General features: G+C 37.5%; 1 long non-coding RNA gene across 3 annotated transcripts; it reads left to right on the top strand.

Annotated features, from left to right (window-relative positions):
* The first annotated feature begins 636 nt into the window (after window positions 1-636).
* LOC134484705 (uncharacterized) lies at window positions 637-6,587 on the top strand. 3 transcript variants are annotated; one of them, XR_010062386.1, is made up of 4 exons: window positions 669-1,155; window positions 2,852-3,013; window positions 4,969-5,529; window positions 6,118-6,587. It is a non-coding gene; the product is annotated as an uncharacterized LOC134484705 (long non-coding RNA). The 3 variants fall into 3 exon arrangements; XR_010062385.1 differs by having other exon boundaries at window positions 637-704; window positions 4,969-6,587; XR_010062384.1 differs by having other exon boundaries at window positions 4,969-6,587.
* The last annotated feature ends 2,421 nt before the right edge of the window (window positions 6,588-9,008 follow it).

Genomic DNA, 9,008 nt, shown 5'->3' with positions numbered 1-9,008 from the left:
GCAGGCCGTACATGTGGCAAAAATATATACACATCAGTCACCAAAACTAGATAAGATTGATGGAGCTAAGAAGTGCATTGTGCCAGGGACTGTATAGAGATCTTTCCTGTGAGACACAGCTAGAGCATATCAAATAAAGAAGTGAATTCTAGAGGCAAATCAGTGAATTGAAAACGGACAGTAGGGGAGTTATAGAAAAAGAGGAGTGGGGCCGGTTAGGGATCATATGTGCAGGTAATAGGGAAAGGAAATAACATTTCAAATGTAAATATAGAAATACCCAATTAAAACAGGAATAAAATTTGCTAAAAAATAAAAAGAAATAAAGAAATTTAAGAAAAGAACACTGCGAAGTATTCACAGCTATTGACTCAGAAATGTAAAAGTCATTTTCATGGAATGATAGTCAGAGTAATACTAATGGAAAGACTGAGATGATGAAGACTCAACTAGAAACACTTCTCTCTCCCAGATATCAGTATCAGACAAAAACTGCACTATAGGCATCCAGAGCATGGTGGAGTTTACTCTGAGGCGAGGACTCAATACTTGTCTTTCCATTCTTCCTTAGGACCATTTTCTTCTTGACAAAAAGAATAAGGCTATGAGATCTCAGCAAAACAACTGTGCCCTGCCCATCACTTGGCTTTGGAATAAAAAAATAATGATATAAACTCTTTGACTTCCAGGAATGATATGAACAGGTAAGTCCAGATGCTTCTGAAAGGCTCCCAGCTCCTGATTCCCATATGTGGAAGATTCACATCAAGCCTAACTCTTCAGAGATCCCACTCAATCCCTACTAAGGACTCTGAGCTATCCCAAGGATGATGTACATCTTCCTTTTTTTATACAAAGATAGAAGGCCAGCTTCCTTCTCCACATCACTGAAATCTTTATCCTCTTTGTTCTCCCTCCCATATGGCTGTTTACCGTGAATTAGAGGTCAATTATTAAACCCTAGAGGTACTGCAAGAATATCAGAGAGGCAGTTGCAGCCACAACAACACTTGTGATGTCACAGAAGCAGCTAGGGAGTCCAGGTTACAAGAGATACTTGCAGTAGGGCCAAATCATGATGTCACTGTGAACTGCCATGTCCTACCTGCTAAACAGATTTCCCTACATTGACCAGATTTTGAGTGCCCTTTCCAGGTACGTCTCCTGTGACACAGTGGAAACCTTTACATAGTCCATCATTCTAAAACTGTTGAAATCTCTTTTCTTCATGAGTGGTTACATGCTTTGAATGGGGAAAGTTAGCCATGGGTTTGGCATGTGTATAAACGATTTAAGAAAATGGAGTGCAGGAGATTCTTCTAGATAATAATTTTTTCCCAGGTTCATTCCTGTGAAATACATAAAAATTTTGTAGGTTTTCTCTGTTTCCCAAAGGCCAGTATTCTCCCTACAGACCTTTAATTGAATGAATATTGTGTTTCAATTTCTTATTGTACATTCCTTGATAGGGAACTTTATAAATATTCCTGAATGTTTACTCAAAAATTCTGTTTTAAAATTCCATTTTTTGCAATGATTTTGGCCCAATGATAAAGTGAATATAACAGTGTAAATATTGTGTACCTACTTCAAATGATAAACTCCCAAATCCTTATTTTATCCAATAATCACAGACATCAGTAAAGCAAAGGACAATATCAACTCTAGAATGTGGTTCTGTAGTCCCAAAAGATAATCAGTTCTCTAATATCTCCCTTCCTTATTTCCAAGGTTCTGACATGAGGGTTGAGGGTTTTTTAACCTGATTCTTTGTTCAGGCCAAACATAAGGTTCAGGAGGATGGACAGTGAGAGAAATGTCTTGAGGTCCAGGGAAAACTTAACTTCAATAGTTTCATAAGTAGAGAATGGCATCTATTTGGCATTGTCATTTGTGGATTCTACATTCTTGACCCAGTTGTGCATAATCCATGTTAAAATTCCACCAAACCTCATAGGTGTAGGAGACACCAAAATTACATAAGATTGATGAAGCTAAGAGGTGCATGCTGCCAAGAACTGGAGAAAGATCTTTCCAGAGAGTCATAGTTAGAGCATGTTAAATACAGAAGTGAATGTTAGTGGTAAACTGGTGAACAGAAAGCATGTCTCTTCTTGGTAGATATTTAGAAAGGATTACAAGAGCTGAAGGGACTTTCAACCCCATAAAAACAACTATTCCAACAAACCAGAGCTTTCTGACACTAAACCAATATTCAAAATCTGTCCATGGAAAGTCCTATGGCTCCAACAGCATATGTGGCAGAGGATGGATTCCTTGGGCACCAATGGATGTAGAAGCCCTTGGTCCTTCTCATGTTTGGTTCCCAGTTCAAGGAAAGGTCAAGGTGCAGTAAGGAGGGTTGTAAAAGAAGGGGAGTCGGTCCAGTTACAACCTTATGGAGAGGAAATTTGGAAAGAAAATAGCATTTGAAATGTAAATATAGAAATAGCCAATAAAATAAGCAAAAATTTACTAAAAAAATGGAAGAAATGAAAAAAGAAACTGCTAGCCATTCTCACCTATTAATTCAGAAATATAATGAGTAACTGTCAGGGAATGGTAATCAGAATAATAATGGTGAAAAGACTGATATGATTAAGAGTCGACTAGAAGCACTTCTCTCTCCCAGATATCAGTGTCAGACACAAACTGAACTATAGGAATCCAAAGCGTGGAGGAGTTTACCCTGAGATGAGGACATAGTACTTGTCTTTCACTTCTTCCTTAGGACATTTTTCTTCTGGGCAAAAAGAATAAAAGCCATGAGCTGTCAGGAAAACAACTGTGACCTTCCCAAACTTGGGTTTTGGGATAAAGAAATTAATGATATAAACTCTCTGATTTCCAGGAACTGTAAGAGCAGGAAGTCCAGATGCTTCTGAGAGGACCCCAGCTTCTAATTCCCATTTGTAGACGGCTCAGATCAAGACAATCTCTTCATGAAACAACTCAACACCTACTAAGGACTCAGAGAGCTTTCCCAAGGACCTTTTTTGTACCAAGACAGAAGGTCAGCTTTCATCTCCCCATCTCTGATATCTTCATCCTATTTGTCCTCCCTCCCAAATGGCTCTTTACACTGAATTATAGGCCAATTAGTAAACCATAGATATATGGAATGAATATCTGAGAGGCAGTTGCTGTCAGGACAACACTTGTGACAACATAGAAGAAGATAGGGCTCTCAAGGATACAAGAGATATATTACGGGGGTACTAAGGATGATGTCACTGAGAACTGCCATGGACTACCTGCTAAACAGATTTCCTTACATTGACCAGATTTGACGGTGCCCTTTCTAGGAGAGTCTCCTATGACACAGTGGAAACCTTTTGTACTCCATCTCTCTAACGCTAGAGACTTCTCTTTGCTGCATTAGTGTTTACATGGTCTTAATGGACAAAATTAATCGGGACTTGGCATGGGTAGAAAAGATCTAGGAAGATGGAGTGGAGGAGATTCTTCTTGATAATAATTTTGCTCCCTGGTCCATTCCTGTGACATACAGTTCAATTTCCTAGTTTTTCTCTGTTTCCCAAAGGCCATTATTTTCCATACAGACCTTTAATTGAGTGAATATTGTATTTCATTTTCTAATTCTTCATTCCTAGATAGGGCACTTTGTATTCATTCCTGAAAGTGTACTCAAAAATTCTCTTTTACAATTGCATTTTTGTAATGATTTTGGCAAAAAAGAGGGCCGAAGTATAGCGTGCAGAGAACAGTGTAAATATTTTGTACCTACTTCAAATGATAAACTCCAAATTCTTATTTTATCCAAAAATTATCATACATCAGTAAATCAAAGACAACATGTACTATACAATTTGTTTCTCTATTCCCATTTGATATCATTTCTGCAATATCTTCCTTCTTGTGTTCCCATGGCCACACTTGAGGTTTTTGGATATTTTACAATGATTCTTTTTTCAGGCCAAACATAAGACTTAGGTGGATGGGCAGGGAAAGAAATGTTTTGAGTTCAACTGAAACCTCAATTTCAATAAGTTCATAAGGACAGGAGGGAACTTTGCATCTGTAGATTCTACATTCTTGTTCTAGATGCGCAGAATCAATGGTAAATTCCATCTAACCTCACATAGGAGCCAATATATATATGATAGATAGATAGATAGATAGATAGATAGATAGATAGATAGATAGATAGATAGATAGATAGATAGATCTGCCACCAAAATAAGATAAGATTGTTGAAGTTAAGAAGTGCATTCTGCCAGGAAGAGGATATAGACATTTCCTGAGAAACACAGCTAGAATATGTCAATTACATAAGTGAATGCTTGTGGCAAACCAGTTACTTGTAAATGGAACTCTTGTTGATAACTTTTGAGGAAGGATTACAAGAGGTAAAGGGGTTTGCAAACCCATAAGAAAAACAATGTCAATGAACCAGAGCTTTCTAGTACTATACCAATATTCAACGAATGTACATGGGCATACCTATGGCTCCTACTGCATATTTAGTACCAGATGGCCTTCTTGGGAACCAACAGAAGTAGAAGCTCTTGGTCCTCCCTATATTTGATTCACAGTTCATGGGAATGCAAAGGGGTAGTAAGGGGATTATAGTAGAATGGGAGGTGGACTGGTTAGGGATCTTAGAGACAGGAAATTGGAAAAGGAATAACATTTGTAATGTAAATATAGAAATATCAAATTTTAAAAAGCTATATATTTTGCTAAAAAAGAAAAAATGAAAGAAATAAAAGAAAAGAAAACTGCCAATTAATTACACCCTTTGACTCAGAAATCTAAAGGGTCACTGTCAGGGAATGGTAGTCAGAGTAATACTAGTTCAAAGACGAAGATGGTGAAATCTCAAATAGAAGCAATTTTCTCTCCCAGATATCAGTGTCAGACACAATCTGCACTCTAGGAATCCAAAGCACGGAGTAATTTACTCTGAGCTGAGGACACAATACTTGTCTTTCCCTTCTTCCTTAGGACCAAAACCATCAGCTTTAAAGAAAACTGTGCCCTTCCCAACACTTGGCTTTGGAAAAAAGACATGAATGATATAAATTCTCCGACTTCCAGGAACAATAACTAGCAGGGAAGTCCAGATGCATCTGAGAGGCTCCCATCTCCTGATTACCATATTTGGAAGGCTCCAATCAATACTATCTTTTCAGCAAACCTTCTCAACCACTACCCAGAAATGACTGAGATTTCCCATGGACCACATATTTCTTTTTTTTTATAACAAAGCAGAAGGCCAGCTTCCTTCTTCCCATCTTTGATCACTTCATCCTCTTTTTTCTCCTTCCCAAAGGCTGTTTATGCTGAATTAGAGGCCAAATAGTAAACCCTAGAGGTACTGAAGGACTACTGGAGAGGCAACTTCTGTCAGGACAACACTTGTTTCATCACAGAAGAAACTAGGGATCTCCAGGATACAACAGATTTTTTTAGATAGGCCTAATGGTGATGTCACTGAGAATTGCCATGGCCTACCTGCTAAAGTGTTTTCCTTTCAATGACCAGATTCGAGGGTGCCCTTGCAAGGTTTGTCTCCTGTGAAACAATGGAAACCTTTTCATACTACATGTCTTTAAAGCTAGAAACTTCTCTTTATTTCCTTAGTGGTTACATGCTCTGAAAGGAAAAGATAATCAGGAGCTTTGCATGGGTAGAAAAGATCTCGGAACATGGAGTGGAAGAGATTCCTCTGGATAATAATTTTATTACCAGGTCCATTACTGTGACATACAGTTCAATATCCTAGGTTATCTCTGTTTCCCAAAGGCCAGCATTTTCCCTACAATCCTTTAATTGAATTCATATTTCATTACAGTTTCTCATTGTACATTCCTTGATAGGTGACTTTATATATTCCTGAATGTGAAGTGAAAAATTCTGTTTTCCAATTTCATGTTTTTTTGCAATGATTTTGGCAACCCAAGGGTCCCACCTAAGGTTGAATATAAAAATGTAAATATTATGTACCTATTTCCAATGATGAACTTCCAAATCCTTAGTTTATCCAAAAATTTCGAGACATCAGAAAAGCTAAGGAAAACATGAAATATAGAATATGTTTCAGTAGTCTCATTAGACATCAGTTCTTTAATATCTAACTTCCTGTTCCTCTAGGGCCAGACGTGAAGGTTTTCGAGGTTTTACCATGGTTGTTACTTCAGGACAAACATAAAATTCAGGAGGATGTGCAGGGAGATGAATGGCTTGATGTCCAGGGAAACTTCAACTTCAATAGGTTCATAAGAACAAGAGGGAGGTGTTTGGAATTGCCATTTGTGGATTCTACATTCTTGACCTAGGTGTACATAATCCATGTGAAAATTCCACCTAACCTCATAGCTGTAGGAGCCACCAAATGTATAGTTGGAACCAGATGTACATCTTTCCTGAGAGACACAGCTTGAGCAAGTCAAATACAGAAGAGAATGCTACTGGCAAACCAGTGAACCAAAAATGGATCTCTTGTTGGTAGTTTTTGAGAAAGAATTACAAGAGCTTAAGGGGATTTCAATTCCATAAGAACAACAATGCCAGTGAACCAGAGCTTTCTGGTACTAAACCAATATTCAAAGACTGTACTTGGACAGACCTATGTGTTCAACTGCATATGTAGCAGTGGATGGCCTTGTTGGGAACCAATGGAAGGAGAAGTTCCTGGTCCAACCTAGGTTTAACTCTCAGTTCAAGGTAATATCAAGGTTCACTAAGGTAGGTTATAGAAGAATGTTAGGGGGACTAGTTACGGGTCTTATGGACATGAAACTGGGAAAGAAAATCAAATTTGAAATTCAAATATAGAAATATCCAAATAAAAAAAGCAATAAAATTTGCTAAAATTTAAAAAAAAATGAAATAAATTAAAGAAAAGACATCTGTCAGCTAATTACACATATTGACTCAGAAATCTAAAGGGTAACTATCAGCAAATGGTAATCAGAGTAATACTAGTGGAAAGACTGAGATGATGAAGTCTCAACTAGAAGCTCTTCTCTCCCAAATATCAGTGTCAGACACAAACTGCACTATAGGTATCCAAAGCATGGAGGCGTTTACACTGAGCTGAGGAGACAATACTTGCCTATCCTTTGTTTCTTCGGACCTTTTTCTTCAGGGCAAAAAGAGTGAAAGCCATGAGCTCTCACTAGAACAACTGTGCCCTTCCCAACAACTGACTTTTGGAATGAAGAAAATGATTATATAAACTCTCTGAATTCCAGAAACCATATCAAGCAGGGAAGTCCAGATGATAATGAGAGAATCCCAGCTCTGTATTCCCATGTGTGTAAGGCTCAGATCAAGGCTATCTCTTCAGATACAACACTCAAAGCCTACCCAAGACTCACTGAGCTTTCCCATGGACCATTTATTTCTTCCTTTTTTTATACAAAGACAGAAGGCCAGCTTCCTTCTCTTTTATCTCCCTAACAAATGGCTGTTTAGCCAGAATAAGAGGTCAATGAGTTAACCCTAGAGGTCCTCAAAGAATATCCAAGAGGCAGTTGCTGTCACCATGACACTTGTGACATCACAGAAAAGCTAGAGCTCTTCAGGATACAAGAGATATTTCAGGGAGGACCTAATGATGATGTCACTGAGAACTGCCATGATCTAACTATTGAACAGCTTTCTTTACATTGACCAGATTTGAGGGTTCCCTTTCCAAGAGTGTCTCTTGTGACACACTGGAAACCTTTAAATACTATTTATCTCTAATGCTGGAGACTTCTCCTTGCTTCATTCGTACGTACATGTTCGGAATAGAGAATGTTGGTCAGGGGCTTGGCATGGATATAAAGATCTAGGAACATGGGGTGGAGGAGATTATTCTGGATAATAATTCCTCTCCCAGTTCCATTCCTGTGACATACAGTTCAAGTTCCTAGGTTTTCTCTGTTTCCCAAAGTCCAATATTTTCCTTCCAGACATTTAGGTGAATGAATATTGTATTACATTTTCTTATTGTACATTCTTTGAAAGGAGACTTTATATATATTACTGAATGTGTACTCAAATATTCTGTTTTCCAATTTTAATTTTTGCAATGATATTGGCAACAAAGTTGGCCCAGCTAAAGCATGAATATAACAGTATAAATATTGTACACCTACTTCAAATGATAATCTCTCAAATCCTTAATTTAAGCAAAAATTACCAGCCATCAGTAAAGCAAAGGACAATATGGACCCTAGAATGCGGTTCAGATTTTCTTTTAGGCTTGAAAAATTTTGCGAAGAAGGTTTTGTGGGTGTATTTGTGTCTTTATCCCTCCATATTCTATATTTCATCTTTCCAGGCAATGGGAGTTGGCCTCCTAATGTTTCATATCACCAATGTAGTTCACAGGTTAGGTCACCCCATTGATTCGTGGGTACCTCCATTATACCAGGTCTCTTTCTCTTCCTAGAAGTTTCTCCCACCTCCTCATCTCTTAAAGTTCAAGATTTCCTTTCTTTCTCATGACTATCGGGTCCTATCTCCTTCCCTGCACACACAGGATCCATTCTCCTCTTCCTTCCATCTCTCATCTAGTTCCTTTCCTCAATCGGCCTCCTAGACTATTTTATTCCCCATTCTAAGTGAGAGTCAATCTTATGCACTTTGGCCATTCTTCTTGTTTATCTTCTTTGTACCTTTAAGCTTTGTGGAGGATGTCCTGTAGTTTATGGATAATATTACTTATAATTGAGCAATTTCAACAACCCTCTTGATCATATTTTAGAGTAGTATGTTAAAATTGAAAATTATAATTTAGTATGAGTGAATGTCATGAGGACCAAATTTAGGTAAAAAGAAACTTAAAACAAGATCAAATCACAGATTTTAAAAATTGACCTAATAATAAAAATTCTCTACTATCATAAGGAATTATTATATCACAGGCAATTTTTAAGTGGTACCATAAATTTGGCAGACAAATGATGTTTTTAACAAGTAATTATGGATAATATGACTAAGATCAAATAAGATAAATATATTGTTTTCATTCTGATATCACTTCCTGGCAT

This window comes from Rattus norvegicus, assembly GCF_036323735.1.
Source record: "Rattus norvegicus strain BN/NHsdMcwi chromosome Y unlocalized genomic scaffold, GRCr8 chrY_unlocalized_31, whole genome shotgun sequence".
Classification (NCBI taxonomy): domain Eukaryota; kingdom Metazoa; phylum Chordata; class Mammalia; order Rodentia; family Muridae; genus Rattus; species Rattus norvegicus.
The sequence above is the reverse complement of the archived record's forward strand: the minus strand, read 5'-3'. Positions and strand labels throughout refer to the sequence as shown.